The 23,962-nt window shown below is 43.3% G+C and overlaps 1 long non-coding RNA gene across 1 annotated transcript; it reads right to left on the reverse strand.

Moving 5' to 3' along the window:
* Positions 1 to 14,312: 14,312 nt before the first annotated feature.
* Positions 14,313 to 17,634, reverse strand: LOC140001881 (uncharacterized). The gene is made up of 3 exons (XR_011807556.1): positions 16,172 to 17,634; positions 15,435 to 15,604; positions 14,313 to 14,451 (listed from the first exon to the last, which is right to left on the reverse strand). It is a non-coding gene; the product is annotated as an uncharacterized lncRNA (long non-coding RNA).
* Positions 17,635 to 23,962: the final 6,328 nt, after the last annotated feature.

Here is a 23,962-nt window from a genome sequence, read left to right on the forward strand (position 1 = left end):
GCAGAGGGGAGAAACCTCCCTGTCATTTTTCTGCTTCTTCTTTTGAAACCCTCTCCTCCAACCCCGCAAGTCTACCAGATAATCTTCTATGTTTCTCATTGTATCTATTACTGTGTCCCTGGGCATTCATCACTCACCTTCATCTTTCTTCTCACAAATCTTTCAGCTTTGTCATTTCTGTCTTTCCTCCCCTAAGCCCAGTTCATGCTGAGCTTTACTGCCATTTTCCTGGTTAAAAACAACAACAACAACAGCAACCAAAAAAATAAAAACAAAAAAAAAAAAGAGAAAAAACAAACAAAAAACAGTGACCCATATCACAAGACCTGAAGAGCTGACTTACCTGTTTATGGATTTAAGCTACATAAAAAAGCAATATCCCTACAACTTTGGTGACAGAGTTTTCATAGCATCCACATCCATGCAAGGTGACAGGGGAACTTTCCTCATGTTTATTTGTCAGTCAATACATGTGGCCTATTCAGAGCCTGCCATGATGGCAAACAGGTCCAGGATCCTTCCACATTATAAAAACCCATGTGTTGGGTCTCAGCCCCTGTGATGCCTCTCACCAAGCACTGATCTTTGTGTGAGCTGAACAGAAGCTAACAAAAGAGAAGCAAAAATGCAAAAAATGCAGCCCTCTCCCCAATTTTTTTTTTCCAACAGTGATGAAAGGTGTCTATAACCATTTATCAGCAGCTATTTCCTACAAATGCCTACCAGCATTTATGGTTTGTCATATTCTGCTGCTATGTCTGATGAGCAAAAGTTGACAAATACAGTGTGTGTGTAACTATTATTTTCATTAGAATTAATCATAAAACAAATAGCCTGAATTCAACGTATCCCATTACAAATATTAAGGTATAAATGATTAATCTCATAGCTGATGGAGAAAGTGCTCAATATTTCCTTTAGGATTTTTAATAGGAACTTCTTTAAGACAAAGCTCAGTCATTTGGTGTACAGAAACAGACAGCTCATTCTCTAATTCCCACATTTGTACATAAAAATATGGGCATTGCAATTAGATGACCTTTAAGGTCCCTTCTAACCCAAGCCACTCTATGATTGTATATAGGTGACTTCAACAGCAACAATAATATCCCCAGCTCAAACACAACAACACAACAGAGGTGAAAGAAGGTTATCACCTTTCCCCAGACAGATACAGCAGTTCATGACAAGGCTAAAAACTATCAGGACCAGTGAGAAAGGGCACTTACTATCCTTAGTAATAAGAGAGACGGCAACTTCACAAATGGACCCAAACACATTGGGTGTGTCTGAATTTATATTTGCTTCACTTGCAAAAGACAACACAACAGCAATCCCTTCATAACAGCTGTGTGCTGTCATTTGAAGGTAGATTTCGCCACATGCTCATGCTGTGTCTTATGCTGCTCAATAACATGGATGCTGCTCAATAACATGGCTTGTCAGGTATGTTGCTTTTGCAGATTCCAGAATTACAAAAACAGTAAGGGAACTCCTTTACTATTCATTTCTCTTTACTGTTTTGAATCAAGTTGAAAACAAAATTATCTGATAGCTATCAGATCAGACTTAATAGAACCTTGTTCTATGCTTAAAATACATTTCAGAGGCAATTGTCAGCTCCCAGGTCTTCCAGAATACTGCCCCTGAGATAATTTTTTTTTCTAGATCTTGTTCTTGGTGATTTCCTCTTTCTTCATTGCTTTGTACTGCTGATAGAATCTGAACAGTGAAAGATGGCAATTTTCTTGGTTAATTACCATCTTCACCTAACATGCGAGCAAAAGAGAACAAGAACCCAGTTAATGAAACTTGCACTTTGAATGATGACAGTGTCACCATCCTGCACAAATTCAGTGGTTCAGTTACTAGGATGGATGTGGTGTTTGTGACAGAAATGGTACAGTTTATGGGCACAGCTCTAGGAAGCCATGCTTCGAACAGAGAAAGTTACTTGTGATTGGCAACAGTAAATATAGCATATGGATATGTTATGTATATATGTTAAATATAAATACAGGATAGTATAGATATGTTTGACTTACAGACCATAAAATATGTTTGTTCTCTGTGGCCTTATTATGGGCAGGCAGAAGCATCCCATGACAAAAAAAATACCAACTGGGTGGAAAAACTGTCACTTGGATTTTATGTAATTTTCTGTCTTTTTGTCCAACTGCAAATACTAATGAATCAGGGTTGGCAGTAAGAGTTGGGAGACATAGTTTCAAAGATGTAGGGGGGAACCTTGCTAGGGAGATGTCTCAAGACACGCAAATTTGTCATGTGATATTAAAGGATGCGTATTCCTTCCCACAGTGCCAGATGGGAGACATAATGATAGGTCTAGGAGAAAATATAACATATGTCTAAATCACAAAGATAAATAGAAATGTTTGTCTTTTGTAAGAAACAAATTAGTTTGGAAAGTAAAGTCTGTAGTCTCAGAGGTCAAACTAGCCCAAACAAAGAGATCTGAAAGATATAACCCCATAGCACACAGCAGATGCGTAACAGATACATCAGGTTGTTCTGAAAGCAGGAAAATTCATTTGGAACTGAGGTTTTATTATGTGTTTGTAGTGAAAGAACCAAACTTCTGAACAAAACTTGTGGGAGATATTATTTGGGCTATTAATGAAAAACAGTTGGAGCACGACTTGAAAGAAAATGAGAGGAAGAGACAGGAATTTTACTGTGGAAAGTTTTGTTTTGACAGCAAACAATTCTACAAGGTATTCCCATTTCCAGATACAATGTTTTGGATATTTGTTAAACTTTATACAAAAGGCATACATTCCACTGTTAGAAACTACATTTATGTCTTTTAAAGGCTGCTTGTCCTTTAAAACTGTAGGTCTCCAAATACGTCATAAAATGGTTTGTGCAGTACTTCTTTGAAGTATGACTTTGCTTCAGAATTTTGCTTCAGAAGACTAATATTCCTTTAAAAGGGATTTTTCCACCTGATACCTGGCAGTAACCTAAAACAAATCACTAGAACTGCGGTATCAAAACAACCTCATAATTACAGTACAGATTTCAAATGTAAACAAAGCCAAGCATGGTCTGAGGGCCATAGATATTTGAAGGTCTGAACTGGTGAAGCTGATTTAACCATGTGAAGGTAATTCATAAAGCAAGTGTGCTTATGCTTTGATCTGAGTTGATAAGTTTTTCACACAATGGAATCAGCAGAAATACACAATCCTAGAATCTCCTAATCAGTATATAAACACAGTGTATAAACCAGTAATAAAAGAGATGATTGAATAAGAATACACAGGTGGATACAATGAGATTCTGTTGGTGAAGAATCCCAGTGTATGTGTCTGCTACCAATTTTGAAAGGGGAATTTTTAAGGAGAGTTCAAGAAATAATTTTATACATCTTTATAAAGAACAAACCAAGGTAGTCCCACAATGAACTGTCTGGGAGAACATCAAGAGAAAACACAGGACCTTAGAACATGGGATTCTTTTTTTGCCAGGAAGGTGGCAGTGCACAAGACAGAAGTGATTTTAGAGTGGGAGGACACAGCACCAAAGCCCTGTTGTGCAAAGAGAGCAGTGGAAGAAGATGCAAAGACAAGATGAACGTTCATCCAGGGCTTGGTTGACCTCAAAGTGGAGACAAAAACTGCTTTCACTGTAAAGGTAGAGAAGAATTAAACATGAAGAAATCAAGGATGACCTCAATTTAAGAGCCAAGCCAGCTAAGAGAGATTAAGACATAAATTTTGATAGGCTGAGCTAGTGATAGGACATGATGATGGGAGCCAAAAGCCTGATATAAGAGCCTGATATAAGAGTCAGAAGCTTACAGAGGTGAAATAGAGCCAAGCATCACAGAGAGTTTTATTTAATGAAGACCCTAATGGGGAAATTAGCCTTCTGGGAAGTTTTGATCTAAGCCTGGAAGTTGAGCAGAGGTGAGGAAAAGGAAATGGGCAGCTAAAGTGGGTCATCAACAAGGAGATCACCAAAGCCTGAGCATGTGGGACCTTAAGAAGAGGTCCCACATTTGTTCTTGATTTGGATGGTGCATTAAATACTTAAATATTGTGAACAAAATGTCCCTGATTAAAATAAAAATATAGTGCCATTATCATGTCAAGCTATATGCTCTTAAGCTAATATATTTGCTTCCTTTTTTTATTTTATTTTTTTAAACATGCAGTTGCATTTGAGGTTTTAAAGCTAGTAAGCTAAGAAAGGCTGACTCAGGCTCTTCTGGAACAAGATAATTATCTAAGCAAATGAGAATCTTGGAGAATGCACACATTGAATGAACTTAAAGCAAACAACACCTAAAACCTGCTAGTTTTCTCTAAACTAGGCTTTGGAGAGAGTTTCAAGGTAGTTACATGGATTGTATGTGGTACATCACCTTACAAGTGTTTGCCACCCTAAGTGCCAAAGGATACAACAGGGTGTGAGGTACCATATAGGATAAAAATGAAATAGTGAAGGTTACTGAAATGCTGTGTGGATATCATGTACCTAAACAGAGGATCTTCTGATACTGAAATGAATGAAATCTATAGAACCTATATCAATATAAAAGGGAACCTATATATATATATATATGAGGTGATGCTTATAGCTGTTGTTATTTTACTCTTGCTTCTGCCAAGTTTCAGGCAGTTTGAAAGAGTTCTCTGAAATTAGGGCTTCTATTCTTAAGGCACCAATCCTGTGGGCTAAGCTGCTTCCAGAGCATGCAAAGACTCATCCCATAGGCATCAATAGGAGATATTAGCAGGATGGTCTAATAGAAACAACTGCCACATTGCCTCGTATTTGAAGTAAGAATTATCCTAGCGCTTTGATTAGCATAAATATGCTTGAGAATTGGCCTGTTGTCATTTTATCAACTATGACAAAATATGATTGTGCAAACATAAGGCTAACACCCAGAATTTGGTTTACTTCCATTACTAACCATACGCCTTGTTGATATGGGAGCAAATATGGAAATTGCTGCAGTTATTCAGAAGAAAAAAAATCTCTCTAACAAAAAAAAAAAAAAAAAAAAAAAAAGGTGCATAAATAACCCTCATTATCCATTCAGTGAATGTTACCCATATGGACGGCACTGTCCATCCAGCATGTGGAATATTCTGTTTTGACTTTCACAAGCTTAGAGAATGAAAGTCAAAATGCAATAGCAGTGTACCATATACCTGCTTTATTTGCACTTATCTCCACCTAATGGGTATGAGCATCAGCAATGGCCAGTCTCATTTGATTTAAGGAGAGATGATACTTGAGATGGAAAAACCTATGGAGGGACAGAACCTTTCTTAAAGCACTTGATGGACTTTCTGTTGACTTCACTTGAATGAGACCCACCATTCACAGATGATTTAGCCCTTAAGTATCACTTTCTGTAGACTGAACTATTTAATAGACAGTAGCCAGAACTATTATATTGATAGTTGATACTATTAAAATTCTTTTCCTTTATCCCTTTCCTTTCCTCCTTCGACTTATGTTGCATACAGATACTGGAACTGGTGCTTTAATAATATTTCCTGGCCTGTGTATGTGTAAAATGCTATTTATGCAAGGTCTTTGAGAAGCTGCTATATCTTTGTCAGTATCTCTGTCAGATAATTGTTATCTTGGTTGTAAAACTCCTCTAGAGTTTTACAAAAAGAATTTCTTATTTTAAGAACATGTTTCTCTTCCCCCACTCCTGAGACCATCTCTCTGCATTCATACTAAAACAAAACAGGAAAGGAAACTGCAGAAGCTAGAAAGCAGAGAATGATGCTTAGCCATCCCCTTTGAATTCCCTGAATAATAAATTGGGATTGAACAATAAATACAGATTAGTTTAGTTGCCAATGCATAAAATAATCAGACTCTAAGTTTGCAAATTATGCTGCAGATGTACTATAAATGATTAATGTAAGACTACTTTATTTTGTAATCATAGCACATATCAAGCAAAAAGGCTTGCTATATTGCCATCAGAGGCTGTAGTTATACCACTAACAGCTTTGGCTGAGAAGTCAGTGGGCATTTAAGTCCAAAATATGCATTAGGCGAAGCAGAATGAGTAATGCTTGGGATGACCATAAGGCATGACTGTTAAGTCTCTTTGTACTTACAGAGACTGAGCAATGTTCACTTGCTCCACATAATTTGGCAGTCACAGCTGCTGGAAATATTTTTATGGGTTCTGTGTGGAAAAGACTCTGAAGGACTGTGGTTATAAAGCATAAACTGTTCAAACCAAGCATATGTAACTTCTACTTATTTTCATGGGACTAATAATTCACATAACTTGCAATGAGTTATAGGGTTATGTTTCCAGTATTACATGCAACTTGTATGGGATTGAATCATACAGCCTGATTTTGACTGCAATGCCCACATCCATTTGACACCATGCATCAGTTTGCAAAATGCATACACTTGTACTGGGGACATGAGCAGCTGAATTGGTCAAACAAGGTGCAAAGAAAAGTATATTTTGGCATTAAATCTTATAATCCCATGTCTGAACAAGCAACACTGTTTTCAAACAAAGCCCACCTGTACAAAAGCATTTTCCTAGCAGAAGTGGCACTCCAGTCGATCATCATTCTAGAGTGCAGCAGCTATATCCTATGAATCTTTTCCAATTTCCTCCTTTTATGCAAACATTTCAGATTTGGAATATTCATAGGTTTCCTCAGTGTACTGAGTGCCACCTCTTGCTGTGGCAGACCAATTAGAAACTGATTGTTATTATTATTTTATTATTTTTATTATTATTATTTGCCATATCTGTTGTATCGTTCCTTTTTTTGTTTTTTTTGTTTGTTTTTTTATACTGTAGGCATTGCATCTCTGGTTTTGGTATCTGTGTTCATGCGTATACTTAAGGAAGTACGTTATCTGTGTGGATCCTTGTATGTCTATTGCATGCATCTAAACAGTTCTCTCAAAGGTCAGTCAGATTTTGTTGTAGGTTAAATATTACCAGCTGTAATGTATTGGAATATTTTCAAGCGTCTCTAATGGTAGCAGAGCTGACGTAAAGTGATTAGGGTGCACAGAAAAGCTATTAGAGAGTGCTGTGTTTAAAGTCAGCAGCAAAACTGAGGCAGAGCTAAGCTTCATAAAGCTGTAGTATTAGGTTTTTCTTTTGACATTGGACTTCTTTTTGACATTGGAAAGTAGCTGAAAAGGGGACTTTGTGGTGTATGCTGTGGACTTAGATCTGCTAAGACCAGAAAAAAAAATATATATATATATAAAGGCAAAATTAATAGGCCTCTGTGAAGTGAGGAGAATTAAAGTATTGAGTAATGTAACCCTTTGAAATCATTTGTGGCTACCTGTAGCTCCTGGCACGATGGTCCACACTGACAATGGAGGAAAGCATATTGCTGACCATTATATTTAATATGCATGTGGCTGGGTTTTGTTTGCCTTTGTGTTCCGGGAAATATTGAGGAACCTGTAACTCTGGACAGTGCTGAAGGGCCAAGAAGAAATTGGGGGTGGAGTGTGTGTGTGTGGGGGCGGGGGGGAGCAGGAGGAGGGAGGGAAGAGAGGAGGAGGGAGATCTGCTAAAGTTCTGTTATCTTAAGTTAGTGTTTTCTGCCCATCATCTCTATTATATATTCATCTTTGCACCTCTTAACAATTTAGAACTGGAACAAGGCAGTTTGTTGAGGATTGCACAGAAATAGAAGTATTGATCATACTACATACACACAAATCTGTCAAGACAGTAATAATGCTTATGCTGATTCTAGTAGGGGATATTATTTTTCTATATTCCCACTGAGTTAAATGGAGATGTAGTTGTTTTTTCATCTTATGAGACTAACGAGACTGTTAATTTATGGTAAGAGTTTTGAATTTATCAGAATAAAACTCATTAAACCTGAAGAGAGCTAGGATACACTCAACCCTATTCCAAATGCAGTTTGACATTGTCTCTGGTGGAAATCAATGGAAGATATTCTATTTACTTTATTAAATGTAGAGTGAGATCTTCAAATATTTCACATAAAAATCTAGGGACACACTAAAATTAGACAAATTAAAGTCTAGATTTCTCATTTATACTTTTGCATATGACTTCTTAATGTAGTGTTTTGATTGCCCAGAGACAAGGCTGACATAAATAAAATCAGTCTTTCCTCTCTACCTTATAAATATACTTACAACATTATTTTACTTTAAAGTAGTAAGCATATTTCCTAAAAACTGTGCTGTGTACAGAGACATAGAAACATGTATCTTTATAAATGCGCTTAAAAGATTCTTGCATAGCTCTATACATTTTTCTCAATCAAACAAAACAAATCAAAAACAGGAAAAAAAGATATATTATTCCCTAAATATGAAGTGATGTGTTCAAAAATTCTTGTTGGTGGATAAGCAAGTTTTCTCTGCATACTGCATTATGAATTATGGGTTCACACCTAATTCCCTTATGAGTCACAGCATTCCCACTGACTGTAAGTAGAATGCATTTAAGTAAATTGCTGGGCAGCAATTTTTCACAGTATCATCCATTTTCTTAACAGGCATGTGGTAGTCTCATATTTGTCTGTATCTCAGCTAACACACGTATATAAGAGAAAAAAAATTCTCCCTACAAAATACATTGTATTCTGCAACTAGGCTGTGACCGATATGCCGTATTTATGAATAAAATATTTGTTCTTAATATTACAGGGTTGTGTCACCTCCATACCCATGCTGCCTTTCAGAATAGGCAGGACAAGATTGATACCCTAATGGGGTATCATTTCTCCTTCAAGATTAAGAGTTCCCATGCCCTTGGGAAGATCAGAATTCCCATACTTCCATTCACTCAACACCAACACAAAGTGCCTTTCATTCTGCCCATCCTTTATACAATTATGTGCTCGTTGCACCCCTTCCTAAGGGGGACCCACATAAAAGTAGAAGACAGGAACTTCAAAAACTGGTGGCTTCAGCCTGAAAAGCAGCCACAACTGCTCACTCACACCCCCTTGTCAAAGGAAAAGGGGGAGAAAATATGATGGAAAAAGGCTCAAGATTTGAGATAAGGATGGGAAGATCACTCACCAATTACCATCACAGGCAAAACAGACTCAACGTAGGGAGATTAATATAATTTATTGCTGATTGCGAACAGACAAAAGCAGTGAGAAACTAAAAGCAACAAGAAAGTGCCTTCCCCTCCATCTCCCCACGAGCAGCACAGGAGAACAGGGAATGGGGGCTGTGGTCAGTCCCTAATGCCCTAGGTCTCCACCCCTCCTTCAGGGTCCCACTCTGCCCCTGCTCCCTGTGGGGTCCCTCCCATGGGATGCCGTCCTTCTCAAACTAAGCCTGCGGGGGCTGCCCACGGGCAACAGCTCTTCAAGCACTGCTCCAACACGGCTCCAACCCACGGGGTCCATCCCCCAGGAGCAAACTGCTCCAGCACGGGTCCCCCCAGACCCCAGCTCCTGTGTGGGCTCCTCTCCACAGGCTGCACCTCTGGCCCAGGGCCTGCTCCTGCGGGGGCTCTCCATGGGCCGCAGCCTCCTCCAGGCCACATCCACCTGCTCCACCGGGGGCTCCTCCACCCACGGGGGGGCTGCAGCGTGGAGATCTGCTCCATGGGGGACCCATGGGCTGCAGGGGGACAGCCTGCTCCACCGGGGGCCTCTCCCTGCACAGCCCGCAGGGGAACTGCTGCTGCCTGCCTGCAGCACCTCCTGCCCTCCTGCTGCACTCACCTGGGGGGCTGCAGGGCTGCTTCTCCTCTCTTTCTCCCTGTGAAGCAGCTTTTTTTGTTCTTTTTGTCTCCTTTCTTAAGTACGCTCTCACAGAGGAACAAGCGACATCATTTCTTGGCACGGCTCTGGCCAGCAGTGGAGCCCTTACCTAACATGGGGCAGCTGCTGGGCTCTGCTCACACAGGCCACCCCTGTGGCCCCCTGCTACCAAAACCTTGCCACGTAAACCCACCAGAGCAACTCTTTCGGTGAAGAAATTTTTCGTAAGAACCAACCGAAACCTCCCCTGGTACAACCTAAGGGGTTTTGTTCTTGTCACTTGGGGCTTGGGAGAAGAGAACGATCCCCACCTCTCTGGAGCCTCCTTTCAGCTTCCCGTAGAGCACAGGAAGCTCTCCCCTGAGCCTCCTTTTCTCCAGGCTGAACAACCCCAGCCCCCTCAGCCGCTCCTCACCAGACTTGTTCTCTAAACCCTTCACAAGCTTCAGAGCCCTTCTGCGGACACGCTCCAGCACCTCGAGGTCTTCGCTGAACACAGTGTGCAGTTCGAGGTGCGGCCTCACCAGAGCCGAGCACAGAGGGACAACCGCTTCCCTAGTCCTGATGGCCGCTCTAGTTCTGATACAAGCCAGGTGTAGAGATATTTCTATACATATATATGCAGCACTAGTACATGTTCCTTGGAAAACCGGTCAAACTCTCTTTAAACCCTCTAACTGGTTTCCTCTAACTGGCACTGATGCTTCAGCTGGATCCTCTAAATCCCATTTTACTGCTTCTGCTTCCTAAGCAGGTGACGGAAACTCCTAACCGCAGAGCAGAGGAGTTGTAGTTCTGTCTACAGGCAATATTTGGAAGTTTGGAAGATGCTTCCCTTGCTCAGCTGCCATCCCTGGGTTAATCAATCAGCCGATCTTTTGCCTTCCAGCAAAAGTCTTGATGCAGTTCTTAAGGCAAGTTCTTTCTGAAAATCCTCAGCCAGCTCTGTGCACGCCAAACCTTTCATGGCACTGTGCAAGGCGCGGCTGGCAGCGATAAATCAGGTTGTGGAATGAATGGCAACGCCTGGGGAGGGACTTTTCAGGTGACTGCGCGCTGTTTCGCAGGTCCCTGAATTAGAGGTAATGAGGAAACAAGTGGTAGGAACAAAACCTTGAGCGAGGCTGAGATCAAGAATTGGCTACAGTGTTAAAGAGGACCTTTGGGCAGTGGGCAATTGCTGGCTGGCTCCAGGCGCGTGTCTGAGGGTCTCTGACCAACTGCGGGATAGATTCGGGCGCGTGGACAGCACGTGGGGCTAGGGGGAGAGGACATGTAGGAGTGAAAAAGGGCAATAAACGCCTCCTGTTCAAGAGCCATCAGGAGTCTGTCTTGCATCCCTTCAGCAACACAAATATATGGCTCCAGATCCAAAATGTCATGTATTTGGCAATTTTATTTATGGTAACACTCCCCTCCCCTCCCCTCCCCACCGCTCTTTTGCTGTCCATTCCCTCCCCTCCCCTCCCCTCTTTTGCCTCCCCTCCCCTCCCCTCCCCACCGCTCTTTTGCTGTCCATCCCCTCCCCTCCCCTCTTTTGCCTCCCCTCCCCTCCCCACCGCTCTTTTGCTGTCCATTCCCTCCCCTCCCCTCCCCTCCCCTCTTTTGCCTCCCCTCACGTCCCCTCCCCACCGCTCTTTTGCTGTCCATCCCCTCCCCTCCCCTCTTTTGCCTCCCCTCCCCTCCCCACCGCTCTTTTGCTGTCCATCCCCTCCCCTCCCCTCTTTTGCCTCCCTTCCCCTCCCCTCCCTTCCCCTCCCCTCCCCTCCTCTCCCCTCCCCACCCCTCCCCTATGCTCCCTGTCCCTACACACCCCTACACTCCCCTCCCCTATCCTAGCCTACACTCCCCTTCGCTACACTACCCTACATTACCCTATGCTCCCCTCCCCTCCTCTCCCCTCTCCTCCCCTCCTCTCCCCTCTCCTCCCCTATGCTCCCTGTCCCTACACTCTGCTACACTCCCCTCCCCTATACTACCCTACACACCCCTACACTCCCCTCCCCTATCCTAGCCCACACTCCCCTTCGCTACACTACCCTACATTACCCTATGCTCCCCTCCCCTCCTCTCCCCTCTCCTCCCCTCCTCTCCCCTCTTCTCCCCTATGCTCCCTGTCCCTACACACCCCTACACTCCCCTCCCCTATCCTACCCTACACTCCCCTTCGCTACACTACCTTACATTACCCTATGCTCCCCTCCTCTCCCCTCTCCTCCCCTCCTCTCCCCTCACCTCCCCTATGCTCCCTGTCCCTAAACTCTGCTACACTCCCCTCCCCTATACTACCCTACACACCCCTACACTCCCCTCCCCTATCCTAGCCTACACTCCCCTTCGCTACACTACCCTACATTACCCTATGCTCCCCTCCCCTATGCTCTCCTACACTCCCCTCCCCTATCCTACCCTACACTCCCCTAAACTCCGCTCCCCTACACTACCCTATACTCTCCTACGCTTCCCTCCCCTCTAACATGCTACACTCCGCTATGCTATGCTACACTACCCTATCCTACCCTCCCCTAACCTCCCCTACACTATCTTCCCCTGCCCTGCCCTGCCCTCCCCTCCCTTTCCCTCCCCTTCCCTCCCTTCCCCTCCCTTTCCCTCCCTTCCCCTCCCCTCCCTTGCCCTCCCCTCCAGTCCCCTCCCTTCCTTTTTTTCCCTCCCCTTCCCTCCCCTCTGGTCTTCTTCTCTCCTCTCTTCTTTCTTTCGGGCAACTTCAAATCGCTTCAGTCGTTCTCATAGCTCCTATCCCTGGCTGATTCATGGGAACCCATCAGCAGCAACCAGAAGCGCTCCAGCTGCTGTGTCGCTGGTCGAGCAACAGTCTCCAACTGGGAATCGCTGACTTCCTTCTGTGGCTCGGACAGGTGCCTTGCAGTTCCACCGTGGCCTGGACGTGTCCTCTTGCTGTGTCCCCACCTACATCGCAGTTCTGCTTAGAAGCAGCAGCAGGCTTTTGAAGATGTCCCACTCCTTCCATTTTCAGTTTCAGAGCTTGGCTAGCCGGGTGGTGTCTGTCAACAGAAGACAACAAAGAGATTTGGGTTAGAAACAGCTAACTGAGTAGTTCCTTTGCACAAGGGCAAGGAATATTTACCCCTTCCTAATGGAGACTGCAGTGTCAGAGATAATGACAGGTCCTTCAGAGAGCTTTGAAAGATCCCTTGGGGATGCTGAGTCCAGAGGACCAGAGGAAATCTGTCTAAAGTACACCATGGAATCACTCTGAATTACTTCCGAGCAGAAGCATGTGGCCGATACGGCTTCAGCTGGTTTCAGTGTTCTTCTTCACCTCATACCTAAATCCAGATAAAAGGTCTCAATGCAGATGGAAAGACTGAGAACTATAGAAATCACTGATGTGCTTTGAGAACTTCTAAGAACTGAGAACTAAATAAATCCAATGTTGCAACATTAAGGATTGGTTAGAAAAGTAAACGTTAAAAACAAGTAAAGGAGAAGGACAAGTAAGCTTTCTTAAAGGATCTACTATATTTAAAGGATCATTAAATAAGTAAATAAGTAATGAAATATATATGCAGAGAGATAGATAGATAGATATACAGAAACCTAAGAAACTGCTGCGCAGGTTAGCTTCTTGCTCTCTTTTCTCAAAGTGCTAGTGAATACAGCATCTGTGTGCGTTACAAGCATTACCCTCAGTCCAGCACAGGTACACACGCGAGGACAGCCTGCAGGTTGCGGAGGCAAAGAAACTGCTCTGGCTGGATGTGAAGAGCCAAGACAGAAGTTGCTGTCAGGGAAAAGATACACAGAGGGGATGAAAAACACGGAGTGTGCTTCCGACCTTCACAACTTCTAAGCAAGTGGAGATGAGGGTGTGGAAGAAGCAAATCAGCTGCTGATTGAGAAGCAGCCTGAAGATTGCCCTTAAGCAGGGCCTTGCATTCTTCATTTTTAGAGCATTGCTTGCCTTCAAGTGCACGATCGGGATTTTATTAACTTTCTACCACTACAGAATGGCACCCGATTCCTTCACAAAACTTACGGGTGGTAATTGGAAGTATTGGTCTGCATTCTCTATTTCCTTCTTCATCTCAATTCTCTTTTGGCCTGTGAAGCTTTTCGGATCAGAGGAGAAGATCCGCTGTAATCCGGAGTTTTGGATACTGCAAAGGAAACAAAGAATCGTACTGACAGCTCTTGTCAACCTCACCTGCAACCATCACAGAAAAGAACACCGAAAGAACGCCGCTTTCTCATGGGAAGCATAAATTTGAGCATAGGAGTCCTATAGCTGAAGCGAGGTGAAGCAAGTTCCAAAGAAGGTGAAGGAGCACACCCATACGCATTTCCATAAAGCCGTGTTTTCAAACAAACGGTTTAAAGACTTAGATTTTCTTACAAGGGAAGAATGAAACAATAAATAAACGAAAATTACCTGGACATCCAGTTTTCCTCTAGCTTGCTTTGGTTCTTTCAGAATCTGAGTCTGGAGTGACAGTCAGGGAGCAGCATTGTGCAGAAATGCCAAAGCCTCCCCAGCTTGTTGTACCTTCATCAACAAGGCCTTTGATAGTGCTGCCTCCTCAGCAACACCAGCAATTTCCTAGGAAAGCTGGTGTCCACCAGGTCAATTAGGAATGGGAAATCCCTCTAGCCACAGCTTCACACTCACACCAGAGTTGGCAGGACAGGCCGACGGACAGAGAAGGGTCTGTAAGAGTGTTAGAAAACAGCCTTGAAACAGATTTCCGTCAACCCAGGACAAATTACTTGCTCATCCCTTCAAACTGAACTCGAAGTAGAAGGAGGTGATCCCAAGCTGCATTCCTGACTTCTATGCTGCAAAGTCATCAAATGTGACATGTTACTGTACCAGCCTGTTACGAACAGAAACAGGACTTTGAGGTTATGCTGTCTGATTAGAATTAAGCTCAAAGAGTTAGTCCTTTGGTATGTTTTTGTCTGCAAGTGTTTTCACTGTCTCCCAGACAATGTCTCCAGCAAGCTAGCTGCTTGTTTCATTTGTTCTGTTCTGTTCTGTGCTGTTCCGTTCTGTTTTGTTTTGTTTTCTCAGCAAGGATTCTTAGAGAAATGAGATTAAAGTGATCATCTTGTATGTCCATCCATCCCTCCCACCCCTTCGCTTGTCCAGAGCTTTTACCTTGTCCACCAGCTTGAATGAACTCGGTCATAGACGCAGTTGTGTCCAAGCCATTCTGTTGCCAGACATGTTGTGAAAACAGACAGCTAAGTAGTGGGGAGAGGACGTGCTGCTGTCTGCAGTGTGACCTCAGCGCTTACCAAACAGTAGGGAATACACAGAGAAGGGCGTTAGGAAAACTTCAAGCCCCAGATACATTTTATGTGGAAACCATATTTCCCAAGACAACACTGGACACAACTGCATAATCAAAATGGATTCATTTCTTGGTTCATCCAACTCCTAGGTTTTAGTTTTGAAAAGTTTCTGTCTTGGCTTAAAGCACTCTTCCAATCTCTATTTCCAGTTACTATGATTTCCTGAAATAGCTCATCCCATTTTTTTCTTTGTACAATCTCCCAGTCTCTTTGTTTTCCTCTCCCCAAGAAACTTAGAACTTCTCTCTTCATACTTGACAACTAGATATGGAGCTGTATCAGCCAGAAGGAAGTTTCCTTCACACTTTCCGCTTCTTACGGTATCTGGACTCTTACCTTTACTCTTACTCGCCCTTCCTACGTTAGCACCAAGAAAGCTGTTTTGGAGATCTGACGTCTTGTTTTCCAGAAGCTACCCTGAATCACCTTTACGAGAGCTGTCCCACGCTGCGAGCACAAGTCTTGCAGTCTGGCCAGATATTTGCCTTCTAAGTCAATAATCAAATCTGTCGAGTTAAGAACATGGAATTAATGGAAAGGAAATCCTTTTATGTTTATTTATTTATTTATTTTTTCCTAGACTGAGAAGGGATGAATCGTGGGGAACAAGCAAAACTCAGGTGAAAAATGAAATGACAAATGTTAAGGTCAGGCAGCTTGCCCACTGCAAGTGCTAGCCTGAAAGCAGATGGAGTGCATCTTCATACACCACAGCCTGAGACACTACTCGACAGGCCAGCCCATGTGATGAAGTCCAATGCTGTCCTGAATTTTAACGTGACAGGGGGACTCTTAAGCCTCTTGTTTATGCTTTAGCACTTGCGGTCTATGGGAGGACCACAGCACACTCTTCTCTGTCTACCCTTATTTGTTGATCGTCTGTAGGAAGAGGAGAACATGCAGAGGCCCTCAGCCGTACATTGGGTCTGTTCTCACTCTGTGCAGCTCCATCATTGAGCAAAGTACCAAACTTGATGCTTCTGTAAGGGCTTTACACAAACTACAGAATACTAAAATGAAACATTCACAACAAAACCACACTGTTTTCCCCAGCCAAGCATCAAAACACTTACAGAAGGGCATGGGCCCTCTCTGTCCTCACGTGGTTTCATCACATCCAGCACCCTTCTCTGTGCCTCCCAGCTAAACGTGCACAGAGGCAGCTGTTGCCACAGTGCTGTGGTGACATCATTCAGTTCTGTTTCTGAAGTCACCACCGCAGGCGCCTCCCAGTGACGGCACAACACTCTCTGTTGCTAATGCGTATGTCTCAGAAACAGCTAGAGAAGTACCACTATGCCCAAACTGACTTTAATTAGAGTAGTTCAAAAATTATTCCCTGCTCCCCTACATCTGTGGAAGGTGTGTGATAAATCTTTTCCTTGAGAAAGGATTACAGACACAAAGAGCTTGATTCTGATACGTTGCCTGTGCTTGGAGGGCAGTTCACCTTTGATTTCCATGTAAGAAAAAAGAAGGGGAAATCAACAATTCTCTTCCTCTGAGCTGGGAATATGAAATAACCCCAATTCTCCAGGAAGCCTTAAGAAGGAAACTATGCATCTCCTTGTTAAACATCTTGTTTATTCGGAAAACTTTTCCAGTCCTTGGCAACTGCAGTGGTCTGAATCGGGTGGGCAGCCGAGTTCCGCCACGACCGCTCTCTCACTCCCCCTCCTCAAAGGGAAAGGGGGAGAAAATACGGTGCAAAGGGCTCAAGGGCTGAGATAAGGACGGGGAGATCGCTCAACAATTCTCGTGACAGGCAAAGCAGACTCAGCATAGGGAGACAGTAAGAGTTATTGCCTGCTACCAACAAACTAGACACGTGAGAAACAAAGGAAAGAAACCCAAAACGTCTTCTCCCCATCTGCCCTCTTCCACCTCCTCCCCCTTAGCAGAACAGGGAAACGGGGGACTGAGGGCTGTGGTCAGTCCCTGATGCTTTGTCCCTGCCGCTCCTTCTCGCTCCCTCCCTGCCCCTGCTCCCCGTGGGGTCCCTCCCACGGGATGCTGTCCTTCCCCAGCTGATCCCACACGCGCTGCCCACAGGCAGCAGCTCCTCAAGCACTGCTCCCACACGGCTCCGTCCCACGGGCTCCATCCATCCATCCCCCAGGAGCAAACTGCTCCAGCACGGGTCCCCCACGGCTGGGCGGCAGCTCCCCCCAGACCCCCTGCTCCTGCAGGGGCTCTCCATGGGCCGCAGCCTCCTCCAGGCCACATCCAACCTGCTCCACCGGGGGCTCCTCCACCCACGGGGGGGCTGCAGCGTGGAGATCTGCTCCATGGGGGACCCATGGGCTGCAGGGGGACAGCCTGCTCCACCGGGGGCCTCTCCCTGCACAGCCCGCAGGGGAACTGCTGCTGCCTGCCTGCAGCACCTCCTGCCCTCCTGCTGCACTCCCCTGGGGGGCTGCAGGGCTGCTTCTCACTGCTTTCTCCCAGCTGCTGTTGTGCAGCAAGTTTCTTTCTTCCCTTCCTTAAATCTACTCTTCTAGAGGCCCAACCTGCATCGCTCACTGGCTCAGCTCTGGCCAGCATTGTGTCCCTTTTGGAGCGGGCTGGAGCTGGCTCTGATCTGACAATGGGCCACCGGTTGGGCTCTGCTCACAGAGGTTACCACTGCAACCCCACTGCTACCAAAACCTTGTCATGTGAACTGGTACAGGACTATTTCTTTAGATCAAGGAACAGAAGAGTCTGTGATTTCTAAAGATTTAGGGTTATAACTCTGGTAATGGTCCATGTTGAGAGGACAATCTGAGTGACTGAGCAGTTAAGAGTGCATCACAATGCTAATGCACAGAGGATCATAGTGAAGATTATTGGAGTAACCTTAATTCTGCCTTTTTTACCCTTGGAGTGCCTAACTTTAATGCATTATTTTTCCTTTAATGTAGGCCTTTGGCAGTTGCAGTATTTCAGAGGTGGCAAGCCAAAGAGAACTATTACAACTATCTAATTTGACCTCCTATATAAAACAGGACACAATGTCACTTGCTGTTTTTACTTTGAGCCAATTAACTAGAGTGTGACTAAGCATGACTTTCAAAGACATTCAATTTTCACTGGAGGATTTCAAAAGATGGACAATCCATTAGTTTTCTTGCTGGTTTGTTCCAACAGTTAATCACTCCCTCTGTTTAAAAAATATATGCTTCATTGCCTATCTGAATGGTTTCATGGTCTCAGCTTCCACCTATGGGTAATTCAGGTGGTTATTATTTATTTATTTTTATAATGTGGTGTGTTTTTTTTTTTTCTTTGGACTAAAGAACCCTTTATTCAACCGGTGTTCTGTCTCCATTAAGTTAAGTAAGTGTCTTAGTCACTGTAATCAAACCATATTAATGCATTAGTGTTGAGGGAGCTAAATAGCTTGTGCCTTGAAAGTATTTTACTGTAAAACAGTTTCTGCAGCCCTCAAAAGAATTTTGAAATTATTTTCTGCTCTTTTTTCTTTCATACTTTTCATAACATGGGAACAGAACTGTGCACTGTACTTAACAGCAAATGAGCAAACAAATTCATTAAATAACAAAGCCTACTGCCACCAACAGTAGCGACAGGTGGTAAGGGGGGTGCTTTACTATGGGACCTACCACTGCTGCAAGAGCAGGGTCTGTTGTGGAAATTCTCTGACCAGCCTAAGGTGTGTAGAGGAGGCAGCTAGTACTGCTGCCTTTACCAGGTCTGTCCCAGTCCAACATCAGATTTGTGCTCTTCCTTTCATCTTCTCACTTCTTTAGCTCTTCCCCTTTTGTTTCTTTTTCTCCTCCTCTGCTTGAGAAGCATTTGGGGCTGCCAGATAAGCCTCCATTTTCTGCAGCACTCCTATAACTGTGTGACCAAACGCATCAGCCAAAAATAGTATCTTAAACAGCTTTAGTGCTGGTGCAAATTAGTTACATCTCAGAGTTGCCTGAAGGCAATGTGCGAAGCTTGTTCTTCTGAAATTGAAAGGTTATAAGCAATAGGAAGCACCAGAAGAACCTTCAATGTCTATTTCTGTGTTTGCTGTTATTTCATGTATGTGTGTCCTTGGAAGGTAATTAGAAGGAAGCTAGTTTGAATGACTGACATCACAGGACAGTTAATGCCATCTTCAGTACAACCAAAGAGACTCAGTTTAGACAAATGAAATAGATACAGGAGATATTCCTTCTTTTTCTACATTTGTCATGACAGATTATGATTTTTATTTATTTTTTGTCCTGGGACAGAGAAAGCTGAAAAGGCAATTTTTGTTCCCTTATCTAAATATTCCTTATTCTTAAGCAGGTCACAATTGGTGATATTTAACAGTTCTGACAGAGCACTGAGCTTTTTTGCCTCTAGCCTGATTTCAGCTCAGTTCAAATAATTTGGTGATGGGGATGTTTTCTTGGTGTGATGTCTTTTTTTCCAGTGATCTTTAATGACTTTGATACTAGATGAGATCAGTTCTGAATTCTGCTTTTGTTATCATAAAATTGCTCCCTTGCTTTCAACAAGTATTCAGATGCAATAGTGAGATCAATATTGCAGGTGTTAAAAGGCTAAAAATTCCTGGTCTCTTTAGTGAAAAGTGCTGGTAAAGGATTCAAATGTGTAAAATGGAATATTCAGTGAAAGCGCTCTTCACTCTACAACTTCCACTTTTTTATTTTTTTTTAAGTGAAAGTTCATGTTTCTTAGCAAATGTGCAGGAAACCCCATTAACATTAAACAGAGTCTCACACTCAATGCTGCAAAACTTGTCCATTGTAAAAAGCTCACATAAAGACACTTGTCTTTAAACATACAATTGCCAATATAAACACAACTACTTCAATCATCCAGTAACAGATATCAGACAAAATTCATACAAATTCTGAATTCAAGCCTCCCTCTTAAAATTTGTTGATTTTACATTGATTGTATTATGGCAAAGACACGAAAAGGAAAGCAAAAATAAAAACTGTTGTTATTACCACTGTAGAAAAGGCAAAAGCTGCCAGTAGGAAGTTTGCCTTTGCATTCTGTTAACCAAAGTGCCACCCTGACCATGCTCTCAAAAAGGGAATCTCATGTCTGCAATCAAATGCTGATGAAGGCAGCTGTATCACCTGGAAGCGTACAAGCTGTCTGCTTGCATTCCTCTCCACCAATGGCATTTTTGAGATGCATGAATCCTGGTCATTCAGTCTCAGCTACAGACTTCCAAGCATTTTGCGTAGTGTGGACAAGGTTCCATTTTATTCTGTGGTTGTACCCTGTGTAGTTGTTTATACTGACTGATGTGTGAAACTATCAGATCAGACACTGCTTTTAGTTTATTTATCGAGCTTTAAATAACCAAAACAGCGATGGAGAATTTAATAAGTTATTCTTGCTGTAGACAACAAACATCTAAACACAAAGAATGAGGGTGAAGGGAAACTGAGGGCTGTAGCTGTGAGACAACTGATTTTTCAGTTGTAGCCTATCCATAAATATGATGGACAGTTTCTAATACTCAAATGCAATATAAAGGCTTGTTTGTTTGTTTTTCTCTTGAAAAAATAAATACATTATATTTAACAGTACTTGCTTTCAGTTGGCAAGCTCAGCTCCTTTCGGAAAATGCAGGAAGTGGGATGCAAGGAAACACAGAGAGGACACACGTGAAGAGGAAGAAAGAAAGTGAGGTTTTCCTGAATTACCTCCAGCACTTGGCATTGGGAAGTGGCAAGCATCCTTCACTCACTCCCTGCATCATTTGAATTAAATAAGGGTGTCATACAAAGTCAAGTACTGGGCCTGGAGAAAACTGGTGGTGAAAGAAAGGAAAAGGGAACATGAGAGAGTGGTGGGGATACAGGGAAGAAATAGAGAAAAAATCAATAAAGAAATGGAGCACAAACTGAAAAACATCAATAAAGACATATTAAAAAAAAAGGATGAGAGTGAGACAGAGTCAGGCACGGACTGTAATAAGGCATCCGGTATTATTCAAACTACAGCTGGACTATTTTGCTTAGGAACAAAAAGAATATGGAGTGCCTTGTGCATGCACAGAGAGTGAATTGCTAAGTTTGCGTGCCACAAATCCTAATCTACCACAACTTTTGACAAGCATATCATCATGTACTACTACACGTGACTGTAGATAAACGTGGCACAAGGTGTAGGATGTCCTGGTTTCAAGTGGGTAGAGTTAATTTTCCTCACAGTAGCGGGTATGGTACTGTGATTTGGATTTAGGATGAGAATAATGCTGATAACACACTGATGTTTTAGTTGTTGCAGAGCAGTGCTCACACAGAGTCAAGGACTTTTCAGCTCCTCACACCACCCTGCCAGGAGGAGGCTAGGTGTGCTCAAGGAGCTGTGAGGGGACACAGCCAGGACAGCTGGCCCCAGCTGGCCAAAGGGATTTTCCATACCATGTGGCATCATGCCGAGCAATTAATATGGGGTGACTGGACAGGGTGTGGGGGTATCACTGCTCAGGGATGGGGTGGACATTGGTCAGAAGGTAGTGAGCAACTGCATTGCGCATCACTTCCTTCGTACATATAACTATTACTACTGTTATTATCATTATTATTATTTCTGTTCTATTTCTTTTCTGTCCTATTAAACTGTCTTTATCTCAACCCACAAGTTTTTACGTTCTTACTTTTTTTTTTTTCTCTTTTCTTTCCTATCCTGCCGTGTGTGGGAGTGGGAGAATGGCTGTGTAGTATTTAGTTGCCTGCCAGGTTAAATCACAAGGGAGAGTGTACAGTTAAGATGCTCTTCTACCTCAAAATACTACTAAATACAATTTTAGAGCTCAGGGCCTCCAGACAGGGCCTGTGTGCCTTCAGGCACAGGTGCAAACTGTTAGCACTATTCAGTGTTTGGGATGGCGAGATGGCCTCGCCACCTTTCCTGCTCGTGCAGCTGAACCAAGGGCAGTGCCACCAACCTCCATCCCCTGTACTTTGCTCCTCCTTGTTTCTCTCTACTATTCTATCTTCAAGCATCTGAAGATGCTTGAAAACACAGAAGTGAGTAAATGATGCAAAACCATGACTAAGTTGCACGCAAATTTCTGCTGGGAAATTCGCCAGGTTGCTATGGGTAACACACTCTGCGAGGAGCATCTGCTCTGTGACTGTCCTCCTCTGTCCTAGCACATTCACTTTTACTCCACCGAGGCTTAAACAGACAGTCCTTGCTGACGTGTGGGAATACGTGAACAGGCTCTGAGATTCCCTTTCACAGAGTGGACATTTTGTATCTTTGCTGTCTTCTGCACGCTCTGTGTGATGAAACGCCCAATCCATGCAAAATTCACATGGGAGATCTATGCCTCTTTCTGCAAGAGCAAGATACAATCAGAATACATGACAACAAGCCATGATATTAAGATTTAACACCATTGACATTAACACCACAAACGCACAAGAACGCACTGACACAATATACATGTATATATTAAAGCTTGTCACCACTTTCAACATTTTAGAAGCAAACCTTCAGCATTTCCTGCCTGCATCTCTGATGCCTCATTCACATACATGTATGATTGCAGAAAGTGGCACTTGTCGCGCTGCACTCCTGTTATACAATTTGCAAAACCAACAAGCCCATCCTACAGAGGTCTTGTTCTCCCTACATGTATATCCCTACGGTGAAAATAGTCTGGAAACAGTTCCACAGTATCCACAGTCTGGTGCATCAGATAGCAAAACAGCAAATCTGCTTCAAAGCCTGAATGTTAATCTGGGCTAGCTGGGTGCTGGGTAATTTCACAGGAAGAGTGTTGCACTCAAATATATAGGATCAGGGCATTTTTTTCCTCCTGGTTACACTTCTTCTGCAGAAGAGTCTTTTCCACTAGACTGAGGAAACACTTACTTTTGGCAAACTGACTTGATATATATTAGCCCACAGGCATGCTAGCGGAGATGTTTTCCTATTTTTATGTTCTACCGTCAGTAATGGTACTTTTGATCCCAGGTCTTTGCATTAGAAATATCTGTGACCTCTACCTTTTTTCTTTTATTCCTGAAGCCCAGAGCAACCTGCCCACATCCAGACCTGCTTCAGTTGCATATGTGCAGCCATTTTACTTGCAGTTTCCACAAACCCCACTTGAGATGACTGCTAGGCCTCTGCTACCATTCAGTGTAGGGCCTTCAAGAGACATAGAGGGTGCATGCTTGTAGCTGCGTTTCAGACAAGCAGGTTCACCAGAAGCTTGTGACATGACTTTTTTTTTTTCATGTGACACTTTCTATCTCTTGTCTGCTTCAATCACTCAGCAAAAATCATCACAGGGAAATGGAGAATTGTCTCACATGCAGTAGTTTAAATAATCTGCAATTTTATTGTTATTGCCCGGTACTGCCAAATCTTAATAACCTTTAGGCCTACTGCTCCCTGTACGTGCTTTATAATATTATCTATAGCATTTACAGTCAGGCAGTGTTCCTGCACCTCCAGGTAGAAAGGAGGAAGGTTTTAGCTCAGCTTGCAAGCTCACCAGAGAGCACTGCTGGCTTCAGACCACTTGGCAAACTCCTGGGATGGTACAAGTGATGAAAAAGGTGACACAGTTTGGCAGTAGCGATGTTTCGTTTTTCAACAGGTCATAGTTGTGGAGATATAATCTGGATACACACAGGCTTGCTGTGTTTTAGCCTCTCAGTGAGAGTTGCTCCTGATACAACTTGAAACATGTAGCACTCATTCAAAAGTAGATTACACAGAAAGCAGAGAGAGGACACCAAGGTCTGTACTTTCCCAGTGGTAACCGTGCTGTCTTCCACTAGCGGTTTAATTAGGACCATGTGCACTACAGTGGAACCTGCCCCTGGATATTGAGCACATTCACATTGCGCTGGGCACCGTGCAGGTGTAGCAGAAAC

This window comes from Anas platyrhynchos, chromosome 2 (assembly GCF_047663525.1).
Source record: "Anas platyrhynchos isolate ZD024472 breed Pekin duck chromosome 2, IASCAAS_PekinDuck_T2T, whole genome shotgun sequence".
Taxonomy (NCBI): Eukaryota; Metazoa; Chordata; class Aves; order Anseriformes; family Anatidae; genus Anas; species Anas platyrhynchos.